The sequence below is a fragment of the Callithrix jacchus genome, chromosome X (genome assembly GCF_049354715.1).
Source record: "Callithrix jacchus isolate 240 chromosome X, calJac240_pri, whole genome shotgun sequence".
NCBI classification, from domain to species: Eukaryota; Metazoa; Chordata; class Mammalia; order Primates; family Cebidae; genus Callithrix; species Callithrix jacchus.
In genome coordinates this window covers 110835826-110851112 of record NC_133524.1, presented here as the reverse complement: position 1 = coordinate 110851112, position 15287 = coordinate 110835826, and the positions used below count along the sequence as shown (strand labels likewise).

Genomic DNA, 15287 nt, shown 5'->3' with positions numbered 1-15287 from the left:
TTGTCTGTCTGTAAAAAGCCTTCCTTCTTCACATCGTAGCTCAACTGTAGTCCTTTCTTCAAAGCCTATTCTGTCACACTACCTCCCCTCCAGCCTCTACAACAGTTATCCATTGGCATCTTATGCCATAGCAGGGTGGTTGGCAAACAACAGACTGTTTTTGTATGGCCTGCAAGCTAAGAATGATGTATATGTTTTTATACAGTTGAGAAAAATATCAAAAGATAAATAATATATCATGATACAGGAAAATTGTAGGAAATTCAAATTTCAGTATTCATAAAATTTCATTGGAACCCAGCCCCACTCATTCACTCACATGTTGTCTGTGGCTGATTTCAAGCTACAATGGCAGAACTGAGTGGTTACGACAGAACCCACATGGTTCCTATATCCAAAATACTTACCAGCTAGCTCTTTCCGAAAGTTTCTCATCCCCTGATTCATTACCTTATGACTCCAAGTGTAGTGCATGGACATCTGGGAGCTTGTTAAAAATGCAGAATCTCAGGCTGGACACCATGGCTCATGCCTGTAGTTCCAGCACTTTGGGAAGCCGAGACGGGTGGATCACTTGAGGTCAGGAGTTTGAGAAGAGCCTAGTCAACATGGTGAAAACTCGTCTACTAAAAATACAAAAATTAGTTGGACATGGTAGCTCATGCCTATGGTCCCAGCGACTTGGGAGATTGAGGCAGGAGAATCGCCTGAACCTGGGAGGCAGAGGTTGCAATGAGGCCAAGATCGCGCCACTGCACTCCAGCCTGGGCGACAGAGCAAGACTCCTCCGCCAAAAAAAAATAAAAAATAAAAAATCCACAACTCAGATTCCTCCCCAGACCGGCTGTACTAGTCTAGCACTCATTATGCTGTCTTAAAATCATCAATCTTTTAGCAGATGAAAAAATGGAAACATGACCAGGATAATAAAATGTATGAGTTATGGTAGATATGTGGAATTTAAGGCAAACTTGGGTCATTGCAAAATAGCCAAGTGCAATTCCGTGTAATACCTATAAAGTATAATGTGATATTAAAGCAGAAATAGGAAAGCCTAGCCAGGAGAATATATAAACTAAGAATTATATCACTGAACAAGGTATTCATTTACTAACACCATATTTTAATTATATTCATATATATTCAATAGATATATTCCATATAGTCATATATTCAGGCAATATATTCACACTGTATTACATTTAGGCATACACACACACACACACGTGCGCACACACACACATATAGTGTGAAATGTAAGCCCTATTAGCAATAATCTTAAAACTTGAAAAATTGTGCTATAACTCTTTTGACAAACATTTGAGTTTTCTCATTTAATAAAGCATAGCAATAATATGATTTGATTATCTGATATCTCAAAATGCGAACATGAACCTCTTGCTGCATGAAACAGGGCAAGAGAAGCTTATTCAAAATTTGTTTCTGGACTGCTCAATAATGCAAATGTGATATTAGGCATTTATAAGTTTCATCTGCTTGTATTTCTAATATTACATTTAAAATCATGGCAATACTTTTACTGCTGTCAGTTATGAGTTGATAGCTCACATCTGCAACCCTTTCTTGAGGTCTTAGTTACTGAGACTTCTCATTTTTCACCAGGCTGCAATATTTATGGCTGCCACTGGGGGGAAGGTAGAAAAATATCCTCTGCAATTGAACAGCCACAGACCAACCATCACCAAAAATTACAAAAATGACTTTTTCCAAATTAATGCCTACTTGTTTATTCAGTTATCCAGTCAACAAATATTTATTAAATCATTGATATATCCTTGGTAGTGTGTTAGATGCTAAGAATACAATATTGAGCAAAAGCAAATATTGTCACTGATCCCATGGAGTTAACATCTAGTGGAGGAGATAGGAATCACAAAAATAAATGTATAATTATCAATTGTAGGCTGGGCGCAGTAGCTCACACCTGTAATATCAGCACTTTGGAGGCCGAGGTGGGTGGATCACGAGGTCAGGAGTTCGAGATCAGCCTGGCCAACATAGTGAAACATGTCTCTACTAAAAATACAAAAAAATTAGCCAGGCATGGTGGCAGGTGCTTGCAACCCCGGCTGCACTAGAGGCTGAGGCAGGAGAATCGGTTGAACCCAGGAGGCAGAGGTGGCAGTGAGCCAAGATCACGCCATTGCACTCCAGCCCAGGTGACAGTGCGAGACTCCAACTCGGAAAAAAAATATATATATATTTTATATATATATATATACACACTGTAATAAGTGCAATGATGGAAGGTACACGGTGTTATCTATTAGGGTATATAACAGAATGCTCACTTTGTGTTAGGGGGTAAGGTGGGCAGGAAGTCTTCCCTGTTCCCAGACAAAAAAAATGCCTTTGAGCTTATGCTTTGAAGGCTTACATAGGAGTTATGGTGTAACTGTTGATGTATTAGGAGAGATGGGGAATGCAAAGTTATGTTCCCAACAGAAGGCACAATTTCTGGCAAGGCCCTGTGATCAGAGAGAGCATGTGCTCAAGGAACTGAAAGTAGATCAGTGGAGCCAAACAATTCATGAGCAGGGTGAGGGAATATATGATACTGAAAAGGGAGGCAGGAGTCAGATCAGGTTCTCTTTTATAAACCATTACAAATATTTTGGTATTTTTCCTAGGAGCAATAAGAATTGGGAGAATGGATTTAGGAGTGCAAATGTGTAATTGGGAGAACTACTTAGAAGGTTATTCCAGTACTGAAGAGATGAGGGAAAGCCAAACAGGTATGATGTTTGCAGAAATGGAGTGAAGATATTTAGGAATGAAAACTGACTGGAGTTAGTAATAAATTTATTACGGGGGATAAGGGAGAGGAAGCCTTTCAAGGATGACTCAGTTTCTTGTTAATCCTGCTATCTAAATAACAATGCAGTTCCCTGCGAGGCTAAGAAACTTGCAACACATTGAGAGTACTCTCTTACACAATTAAAACCCTATGAAGTCACTGAGAATACTCAATGGAAGCGCAAATAATTGTAAGATTAATTTATGTATATATTTAGTGGATATACCACACATATATATTTTGGTTTTCATATTTTAATAGTATCTATCTTATTACTTTAGTATCAGTTTATTAGTATCTCTAAAGACTTGTTATGAGAGAACTAAGTGGACAACGGTACTTAGATCTACACAGTGGCGATCTCTAAAAACAATTGTTAAAAATTTTACGTACACAATGTACTACTTTGCTGGAGGCAAAATCATTTTTAATAAGAGCAAAATGCAATTGAAACAATGTAATATGCAAATAGTCACTTCACAGAGCACATAAAGCCTTCCACACCATTAAAATGTCTGTATTTTATTTGAAAGATCTATGCTACTTTTAAATTACAGTCATATGTACAAAAGCTAAGACTAATACACATTTTCAAACAGTGAAATAAAAAACCAATATTCTTGTGTTATAAACTCTTTAATCATAATATCCTCATAGGACATGATTAATTTACTTGGTACAGTTACTTAAGTTATACCTATATTTTATATTTAAGAAGATATTAATGTTTTGAAAATGTTTAATTTTAAAAAGTCAGTCAGATTTTTGAAAGACATATGTTGAAAACCAGAAAACATACATATAAAATTATTTTACTGTTATTATCTAATATGGATGAACATGTAACTTTGAACCTACTTTGGTACTGTTCGGCTACTTCCTTTTCCAAAACAAAGTAACTTTCACTTATTTCACAAAATTTGCAGTATCTTAGAAAGGATGCATGCAAAACTATGTTGTTAGTCTTGTTGAATTTTGGCACAGACTATTAAGTGAAAAATATGTGTGGCAGATAGACTTAAAAGTTATCAGCTGGCTAAGTTAGGTTATGAAATACAATAATCAGTTCTTTAAGTACTTAGTTAATCCCGTGTGTTTTGATTTCAAGTGATAATTATAAAGGATCACTTAAATTTTTGCCTAACAAAAGCAAAAACTGCACAGAATGTGGAAATATCTTATACAGCTCAGGTTTTCCTGTGCTTTAAATGTGTATGCTCATTTACTAAAATGCACTCCTGATCAGTACCTCTCTTCTAGAAATGTTGTTATTTTATCATGATAATATTGAAAGCTATTATTTTTATTTTTTCATGATACAGTTTATCTGATAGCTATTATTAAATGAATTATTGAATACATTTTTGAATGTATATTATGTGCATGACACAATGTTAGTTCCTTAAGTGATATAAAATACATGTACTGTACATAGAATAAATTGTTACTCAATACACTCAATTCTCTGCTCCATTCATAAGTTGTTTTTTAATTTTTAATTTTTGTGGGTACATAGCAGGCGTATGTATTTACAGAATATGTTTGACTTGTTGATACAGGCATTTGATTACATATTATTTACATCAACCAAATTAAGAGCTGGCAAGTAATAAAATGTATTTCATTTTTAAATTAAAAATATAAAATTAAAATATTTCTGAATAAAACAAATAACTACAATAAATTGCAAGTGAAATGATGGAATTGTCTGTCAATGTAAGCAATATTTGCTATATTTCTATATTTCTGCTTTTCTTTCTTCTTTGTGTTTGTTTTTTTTTTTTTGTGGGGAGACAGAGTCTTGCTTTGTCACCCAGGGTAGAGTATAGTGGTGTGATTGCAGCTCACTGTAGCCTTGACTACCTGGGCTCAAGCAATCCTCCCACTTCAGCCTCCTAAATAGCTACAACTGGAGGTTTGCACCATCATGCCTGGCTAATTTTAAAATTCTTTGTAGAGACAGAATCTCACTATATTGCCCAGACTGGTCACAAACTCCTGGACTCATGCAATCCTCTCACCTTGGCCTTTCAAACTGCTGGGATTACAGTCATGAGCCACCATGCCCAACTTATTTACATTTTTCTTAAAGTAATTTGATAACCTAGAATAAAGAACTTTGCAATAGATACTCAGGTCTACATCAAATAACTCATATTGAAAACAGATTCTGTTAATTAAACTTGCATTGATTAGTAGTAACACAAAATCACATAACCGAAGGATAAAAATTCTTAAATTGTTAATATAAGTGTCAAGAGAGTGACACGTATAACAATGTAGAACCAATGTATGTGTTTTATTTCTTCATTACATTAACCTTTTCTGTGAAAAACTTGAAATGTTGACATGGTTTTATAGAAAAAAATAATGTTTACCTTTGATACTTACTGATATTACAAACCTTATCCAACTCAGGAGGAGCACAGTTGTCCAACTGATCACAGGAGACATTGAATATATTACCTAAATTGTTACTTCGACTGTGATATAAATAGATATATACATATATATCACAGTAGCGTAGGTAGCATAAGTAAGCCTTTACGGAATGTATTACTAAATTCAAATGATAGTAGGGACAAATTTCTTTTTTAAGATTTATTGAGGCTGGGTGAGGTGGCTCACTCCTGTAATCTCAGCACTTTGAGAGTCTGAGGCTGGTGAATCACAAGATCAGGAGATCGAGACCATCCTGGCCAACATGGTGAGACCCTGTCTCTACTAAAAATACAAAAATCAGCTGGACGTAGTGGCACATGCCTGTAATTCCAGCTACTCTGGAGGCTGAGGCAAGAGAATCGCTTGAATCAGGGAGTCAGAGGTTGTAGTGAACCGAGATTGCACCATTGCACTCCAGCCTGGCGACAGAGTGAGACTCCAGCTCAAAAAAAAAAAAAAAAGATTTATTGAATTATATAGCTTAAAATAGCCACAGATGACTGGGTGCGGTGGCTTATGCCTGTAATCCCAACAATTTAGGAGGCCGAGGCTGTTGGATCACTTGAGGTTAGGAGTTCAAGACCAGCCTTACCAACATGGTGAAATCCCATCTCCACTAAAATACAAAAATTAGCTGGACGTGGTGGCAGGCACCCGTAAGCCCAGCTACCCAGGAGGCTGAGGCAGGAGAATCACTTGAATCCAGCAGGCAGAGGTTGCAGTGAGTCAAGATTGTGGCACTGCACTCTGGCCTGGGTGACAGACTGAGACTCCATCTCAAAAAATAAAAATAAAATAGCCACAGAAATCACCAAGGACCTGCATATCAAAAGCCCAAAGAATATCAGGCTGTGGATGTATACATATTTAATAAAACTCTTGTTACTCTTCTATTTATAGTAAGAATTAATATATTTAACAACACCAACATTATTTACAATAAATAACCATGCTCCGGCCTTCTGTAATAAATATATTGTACATATCTTTTTCATGTCACTGATATACCCTGACAAAGGCAGCCTTACAGAAAAGTGAAGTAAGCAAAGGCCTTACATACCTACTTGATGAGATTTGAGGCATATTTTCCCCTTCAGCTCACCAAGGGATTCAGTTATGGGAGCCACATGTTAAACTATCCCTCCCTCTAGATGGGGTAGGTCTTGTAAGGTATTGCCACATTAGGATGAATTTGTGTATCAAATCTTCTCTAATTAATAGCTGGATAAGAGCAAAATGTCAACAGGTATGTATACTACGAGGGGTGCACAGGCCTGGGAGAGTAGCAAGTAGTACTCACTATGGAGTTGTGAATATCCGGCACGTAGAGGTAAGAAGAACAATGTGGTAAGGGCAGACAGAATAGCATTTAAAGGAAGACAATAAAGATGAAATTGGCTAACTTCACATTCTAGTAAGGCTGACCTTGGTCTTTATTACCAGACAAGGCTTACCATGCCAATGATATATATGAGATAGTCTTGTGTGAATATTGTTTAAAGCCTCAGAGTAGAAACTTACCTGCATGTCCAGGTTAACCTATTTGACCAACGCAGTGAAAACATCTGCAAGCAAACTTGGATCTTCACAAACACTTAGAATGAGTGACTTCCTGTGTGCTTTCAGGACAGCTGTGGGGATTCTTTAAAATCTTACATTTTAGACTTTTTGAATGTCTCTTATGATACTTTTATTTTTTTAAATTTTTTCTCCCCCTCTGGAAAGCTGTTGAGAGCATCAGGAACTCTTTTCAACACATATTAAACAAAGAAAGTCACCGTTGCCATCATCTTAAATGGTGAGCAGTTAAATAAAACAGAACAATTTGATGTTGGCTATTCTGAAAAAGGTTACATTTTAATGCAGTCATTTTGATGCAACTGTCTTGATGTAAAATCACTGTTTTCTTGCTTCTTTTATTTTTTGATCATTAATAATGTGTGCAGCAGACATTCCCAACCTTATTCCATCCCTATCCTCTCGCAAATTTTGATAGACTTCTACTTTTCACTTCTTTTATGTAATGCATATATATTAATGTTATACTAAAAATTTGTTAAAATTGTACTGCCAAAAATGAGTCAGTCTATACCATCGTATCAGTTCTTCCTCCAAAACTATCATTCTAAAAACATTTTGTGGTATTAAATATTTGTATATGATTATGAGAACAATCAGAAATTTAATTGAGAATTCCCTGTGCCGTCTGGAGTCTAAAATAAGAAATCCAATTTAAATCCACCTTGTTTAACTTGTAATATATTTACCCAATCAAATAATCATGCTCTGGACATCTATAGAATGTGGAGTGTTCCATTATCCAGATCCGTGTTTTTCAGCATTTATAACTGATACCCCCTTTTGAGAAACAAAATTCTCTGCTCCCTTCCTCTACTCCTGAGATTTTTATGTGCATCTATTGAGAGTATTTTGAATACCTACGTTTTCTCAAATTTATCATAGGAAACAATAGCTAGATTTCCTACACCCGCAATCATGGGTATGAGTTTGTCACTGAAAGTAGGCCAGGTGTGATGGCTCATGCCTGTAATCCCAGCACTTTGGGGTGCCAAGGTGGGCAGATCACCTCAGGTCAGGAGTTCAAGATCAGCCTGGCCAACATGGCGAAAACCTGTCTCTACTAAAAATACAAAAAGTAGCTGGGTGTGGTGGCATGCACCTGTAATCCTGGCTACCTGGGAAGCTGAGGCAGGAGAATAAATTGAACCCGGGAGGCGAAGGTTGCAGTGAGCCGAGATTGTGCCACTGCACTCCAGCCTGGGCAACAGAGAGAGACTACATCTCAAAAAAAAAAATAAAAAATAAAAAAAAAGAAGAGTTTGTCACTGAAGGAGAAAATTGAGTTTTTTAAATTTTGTCTTTACTAACCCAATTGTCCCAGTTTATACTATTGTATTTTATACTTATTTACTATAAATCTGGAGTGGTAGTTAACAGTTTAGTAAGGGGGTCTACATCACACATTACTTAGTAATAAATAAGCTGAGTTTTTTTTTAGGTTGCATTAAAATGCTGTTTACCAATTACATAATATTCTTTTTCAAACATGTTACGCCCTTAATGGCATATGTTTTACTAGTTCAGGGGTAGGTCTACACTAGCAAAATAATAAGAATCACCTAAATATAATAGTTGAATATCATTTCAAAATAAGAATCTCAAGGCACACTTTTGTGTATACTTACAGTTGTATTCGAAGGATGGCGTTGCTTGGCCTGTTATAGATGCTCGCGGGTGTTAGCTGATAACCCTAAAAGCAAACATTGAGAAAAATCCAGTAAGAACTCCGTAAGTAAGGTGCTATGCAGAGTACATATACTATACACATATAATGAATGACTGAAAATTAGTAAGGCTGATGCCCATAAGCTTCAGAAGAAAGAAGTTTAATTTATATAAAACGAATTTAAAACAACAAAAGATTAGTACAGCAGATATGTCAGAGGCGTTTGAACCAGAGCAACTCCATTGTGAATAGGATCTGGGTAAAATGAGGCTGAGACCTACTGGGCTGCATTACCAGAAAGTTGAGGCATTCTAAGTCACAGGATGAGACAGGAGGTCAGCACAAGATACAGATCATAAAGACCCTGTTGATAAAACAGCTTGCAGTAAAGAAGCCAGCTAAAACTCACCAAACCAAGATGGCCATGAGAGTGACCTCTGGTAGTCCTCACTGCTATCCTCCTATCAGCGCCATGAGAGTTTACAAATGCCATGGCAACAACAGGAACTTACTTTACATGGTCTAAAAAGGGGAGGCATGAATAATCTGACTCTTGTTTAGCATATCATCAGTAAATAAACATAAAAATGGGCAACCAGGGCTGTGTGCTGTGGCTCACACCTGTAATCCCAGCACTTTGGGAGGCCGAGGCGGCTGGATAACTTGAGGTCAGGAGCTCAAGATCAGCCTAGCCAACATGCTGAAACCCCGTCTCTACTAAAGAATACAAAAGTTAGCTTGGTGTAGTGGCAGGTGCCTGTAATCCCAGCTACTCGAGAGGCTGAGGCAGGGAGAATTGCTTCAACCAGGGGGATGGAAGTTGCAGTGAGCCGAGACTGCCACTGCACTCCAGCCTAGGTGACAGAGCAAGACTTGGTCTCAAAAAAAAAAAAAAAAAAAAAAAAAATTAGCCCTCAGGGCTATTCTGTCTATGGAGAAACTATTCTTTTATTCATTTACTTCTTAGTAACCTTGCTTTCACTTTACGGACTCCCCTGAATTATTTCTCTCGGGAGATCCAAGAACCCTCTCCTGGGTTCTGGACCGGGACCCCATTCCTGTAGCAGGTATGTTAGTGTTCGTCCTTCTGCTAAAAAGGAAATTAAACATTAGTTAAGAATTCCAAAAGAATCAGTAAAATTCTAAGTCAAACGTCAAGTTGAAACATTATTTCACATAGAACGATTACAGAGCAGGAGTAAATAGTATTTCATCAATAGGTACTAAAACAATACTAGACCCTGGAAGGGGAAACAACATTTGAAAATCACCATTTCTGTATCAATTTTTGTAAGACCATCAGTTGCCAATATTTATTCTGGAATGCAAAAACAACACTGAAACAAATATTAGCCAGCTGTATTTTTGCAGTAGGACAAATAAATTTGGTACAAGAACGTTAACATTTGACACATTTTAAGCATCAAAAATTTCCCCAAACACATAAAACATGACCAAAAAAACTTTTAAATACAGGGGTTATTTTTAAAAATATAAAGATAACTCTTGCACTCAGCCAAGTAAGTAAAATGGAGTGATGTAAAGATCATTAAAGTTATGAGAAATAATAGGAATTTATTAATTATTAATTATTAAATTGAGGATATTAAAGTATTTCATCAGCTTACAAACTTACCAACATAAGTTAACATATTTGAAGTATAACATAAAATATTCGATCAATGTTAAAGCCACATTTAAATAATTTAATGTGACTAACCCTTACATCATGCAAGATACAATGTACTATACCAAAAATTGTATTTTTCATTCCTTATGAAAGTAAAAAATAGTTCTATCTTCAAATAAGTCAAAAATAACTTGGATTAAAACTTTGCTGTTTTAATCTACATTTCAGACAATACATTTAGTATTTAAAAATTTGAACCAACATTTTTTTGCCTCTTTTACAGCTCCAAATAGTGCAAAGATTTATTGAAATGACTATGCAAGAACACGTGATCACAGTAACCTTCAATTTTCATGAAACAGTAGAAGACTTATAGTAAATAAAAATATTTTCCTGGGAAAAAGGGAGATTAAACTGGTTCTACCTAATATGTTTGAAGAGGCAGAGGCACAAAATTAATAGCAATCTTGGAGCAATGATGAGTGAGACTCCATGCTTGGTGGAGAAGCTGATGACCAAGGTATTATTCTATTCAATAACAATTATACATTGTATTGCAGAAACGCAGGAGATCATCTCAGTACACATTAATGATCTGTTACACCCGTCGCAGCTCCCACTTAATTTTACCCCTGTTCAAGTACCCTGGGAGGGAGGGAAAAGGTTGTGGACCGAGAACAGCTAAGTAAGGAATTACAGCCCCCTAGTGGTGAATTGTGACCACTGCAGTCAGAACAATGTGAGCTGTGATTGTATATGCCATTTATTCATGAAGGATTTACGTTTTTTCCCCTTCTGGGGAGGATTTGGACATTTTGCAATAAAACATTGCTGCTCTGTCACTAAAAATTATTCAATCAGATATTCTTTAAAAAAATTTCTCCAAGACCTATCAACTGAAAATGTGTTCTGAGGTCTGTAAAGTTTTAGTGTTGATTTCTACAATTTTAATTAATTTTGCAAAAGTATGAAGAACTTTGAGTGAAATCAAATATTTTCTCAATTTTGGTCTCTCTTTTTAGCTTCATTTTCTTCTTCTCTTCCTCCTGATTCCAACATTCTTTATATTAACATTTTGCATCTATCATACACTCTCCTTTCCCATTTTTTTCTTTCAGCTAATTATATGTAAATTTGAGATTTATTTTATTATTAATGTCCTGTTATTTCAAGTTTCTCTCCATTTTACCAAAGTATCATTTTGTAAATTTCCACAGTGACTGATTTTTTTCATTCTGGAGGCGAGTGACTCTAGAAAGAAAACGTGGATGTGCCTGACCAAAACCTTGCTCTACATATTAGTCCAAACACCATGCCATTCCATTCTACAAAAATCGCCCATGGTATACTTTTAAATTTCACATATTCATTCCTATTACCTCTGATACTATTTATAACTGATTTATGAAGTGACATTGTGTAATTTTGTGATTATTCAAGAAAGATTTATCCTACTTTTCTTACAGAAATTATTATTTTGTTTTCAGCCTACCCTGAGAAAAGATGCTATAAAATAGTAGTTTTAATTCAAAATTATGCTTTAAAAGTCATAAGAACCTTGTGAAGATTTAATGGATAAGTTTGCTGCCTTATTTCTCCTTCAGTTGAAATAATATGGAAAACATAGGCATTTAAAGTGGAATATCTGTCAAAGAAATGCCTACATTACTGTGCATTAAAATGCCAGTAGTCAATCCTGAGTAGGATGAGGAAATGCAGGCATTACAAAGAGCTTAATGCACTCTTTTCGACATTCATGGATATTCATGCTCATTTAAAAAGAAGGGGGTTGTCTTCCATTCAGGATTAAAACAGGACCACAGAGGGACTGAAAGGTACCCTTTACTGCCTACTTTGGTTCTTTAAGGAATCTACCTTAAGGAGTATAATTTACATATAATAATATGTGCATATTTTAAATGTAGAGTTTAACCAGTTCTGATGAATGTTTACAACTGTGTAATTGTCACTCTGATGAAAACATAAAACATTTCCATCCTCCTGCTTCTTTGTAGTCAACACCTTCCAAGCTCCAGGAAACCACTTTTTGACTTCTATCACTGTAGATTATTTTTGCCAGTTATAGAAGTTCATGTAAATGGAACCATACAGTATGCTCTGCTCCTTTTCTGTATCTTCCACGCTTTCTTTGTTCAAATGAATTTTTATTCTTTCACTGAGTCTTATTTATAGACTATTTAAAGCATACATATCCCCTTGCCTCATCCTTTTAATTTATTTTTTATTTTTATTTTTATTATTTTTTGAGACAGAGTCTCTCTCTGTTGCCCAGGCTGGAGTGCCGTGGTGCGATCTTGGCTCATTGCGACTTTTGCCTCCCAGGTTCAAGCGATTCTCCTGCCTTAGCCTCCCAAGCAGCTGGGACTACAAGCACATGTCACCACACCCAGCTAATTTTTGTATTTTTAGTTCGGGGTTTCACTGTGTTAGCCAGGATGGTCTCTATCTCCTGACATCGGGTGACCAGTCCGCCTTGGCCTCCCAAAGTGCTGGGATTACAGGCATGAGCCACCACGCCTGGCCCTCTTAATTTATTAATTTAAATTTTCTTAACTTTCTCTTCAAATTATCATGTATTATTTAAAACTTCAATCTTTGTCTACCACGATAGTGTCTTTTAAACTTACTGTGTCATGTCAAATAGAGCAATGGTGTGGATACTTGGAACAATGATTGGAACTTCAACCTAATGTGGTCAAGCAAAAGAGTAATTACAACAGAAAAAAACCACAGGAGAAATCTTTTAAATATAAAATGGTGCGTCGCCCATTACCTTGCATTTAGCACATCGCAGATAACAAAAGCAATTATGTTCTAGTGTGTAAAGAGCCTATATATTTCCGAAAAATATTAAAATATGTATTTGAGGATGTAACTAATAGGATCTATTTTCATATTTTATTAGGTTTTATGAGAGTTAGCCTTTAATGGGAAGTATATTAAAGAAAACATATCAGATTTATTGTTTTAATGGGAAGTATATTAAATACTAATAAAAGATCAGATTTTATGTAGAAAGCCCCAGTTTCTGTATTCAAATTTTATGTACTTTTTTTTTTATTAGTGATGTTGGTGGCCAAAATGCATACCAATGAAAGTTTCTACTATTGCAAGAGAAGTATTCAGAGCCAATTAGAATGACAGGCAATTTTAATTCATAAAAGTCCTCTAACTAAGTGTAAGTTTAAAGGAGTGTCTTCCATATCAGAGATTTAGGAAAGAAACAGATGGCACACTTCAATCAACTGCTTATGACATTCAACTGCAAATAGCATGTACACAAAAGTTTTTTGAGGTAAATGCCTCTTCTTTGGAAAGGATAGTATGGTTTGGCAAATCTTGATTGGATGGAATGAGGAAAAAAAATGAAAGAGGCCAGGCGTGGTGGCTCATGCCTATAATCCCAGCACTTTGGGAGGCCGAGGCGGGTGGATCACGAGGTCAAGAGATTGAGACCATCCTGGTCAACAAGGTGAAACCCCGTCTCTACTAAAAATACAAAAATTAGCTGGGCATGGTGGTGTGCGCCTGTAGTCCCAGCTACTCGGGAGGCTGAGGCAGGAGAATTGCTTGAACCCAGAAGGCGAGGTTGAGGTGAACCGAGATCTTGCCATTGCACTCCAGTCTGGGTAACAACAGCGAAACTGCATCTCAAAAAAAAAAAAAAAAAAAAAAGAAAGAAAGAAATGGACTAGAAATTTAACTTTCCTGAGTTAGAAACTTAGTTTTCTGAATCAATTTATTGTGAAGAGGAGTACTTAGAGGATGACTTCCTTTTTATTGATTTTGCAATGCTAAAATGAAATTTAGCCAAAGTAAGGATGACAGAAGCTCAGACACAAAATTTTATGACTTTCATTTCTGAAGTGTGAAAAAATTAAGGACTTAGCCAAATAAATCAAAACCCTATTGCCCAAATCTAACCACAAATCTTATTTTGTTTGCCAATCCTTCTTAGTCTCAAACAACTTCTCTGATATTCCCAGCAAGTACATCTGTTCAAAGTTTGCAGGTTCTCAGAATAAGCAAATCTACAGAGGCAAAAAAAGGATTTCTGGTTTCTTAGTGCTGGGAGTTGACGAAGTACGAAAGGTGATTGTAAATGGGTATAGGATTTCTTTTAGGGGTGATGGAAATATTCTAAATTGTGATAATGATTATACAACTCTGAGTATACTAAAAACACTGAATTCTACATGTTAAAAAGGGCAAATTGGATGGTATGTGAATTATAACTCAATAAAACTGTTAAAAGTGATTTGGAGTTAAAGCCATTACTTCAAATGAAAAAGCAGATTTTGCCGGGCACAGTGGCTCACAACTGCAACCTCAGCACTTCGGGAGGCTGAGGCGGGTGGATCACAAGGTCAGGAGTTCAAGACCAGACTGGCCAACATGGTGAAACTGCATCTCTACTAAAAATACAAAAATTAGCTGGGTGTGGTGGTGGATTCCTGTAATTTCAGCTACTCAGGAGGCTAAGGCAGAGAATTGCTTGAACCTGGGAGGCAGAGATTGCAGTGAGCCAAGATCGTACCACTGCACTCCAGCCTGGGCAAGGAAGCAAGACTCCATCTCAAAAAAAATAGAAAATAAAAATAAAAAAACTGATCTTCAAAAGATAGAGTTTTAAATGTGAGAACACAGGATCTTATTAAATCTCAACTTTAATGAAACAGAGAGTTATGAAAAGGTAGCCTTTGCGAAAGGGTCTGATTGTATTGTTATAAATTCAATTGGGGGAATATATTAATTTTACATAATAAAAGTGTAAACATTTTATACATGTAAGATTCATGAAAGGCCAGATTTCTTTTCTTTTTTTTTGAGACAGAGTCTCATTTTGTTGCCCAGAGTGGAGTATAGTGGCATCATCTTGGCTTGCTGCAGCCTCTGCCTCCTGGGTTCCAGAGATTCTCCTGCCTCAGCCTCTTGAGTAGCTGGGATTACAGGCACGCACCACCATGCCCGGCTAATTTTTGTATTTTTAGTACAGACGGGGTTTCACCATGTTGGCCAGACTGGTCTTGAACTCCTGACCTCAGGTGATCCACCTGCCTCGGTCTACCCAAGTGCTGGGATTACAGGTGTGAGCCACTGTGTCCCATCTCAGATTTAATAATAATCCT

At 36.4% G+C, this 15287-nt stretch overlaps 1 protein-coding gene across 2 annotated transcripts in view; it reads right to left on the bottom strand.

Annotated features, from left to right (window-relative positions):
* HTR2C (5-hydroxytryptamine receptor 2C) overlaps positions 1-15287 on the bottom strand; it is a 293407-nt gene that overhangs the window by 259920 nt on the left and 18200 nt on the right. For both annotated transcript variants that reach the window (XM_002763170.6, XM_035289637.3), the window contains exon 2: positions 8467-8531. The gene's annotated coding sequence lies outside the window, so the exon portion shown is untranslated. The remainder of the gene's footprint in view (positions 1-8466; positions 8532-15287) is intronic.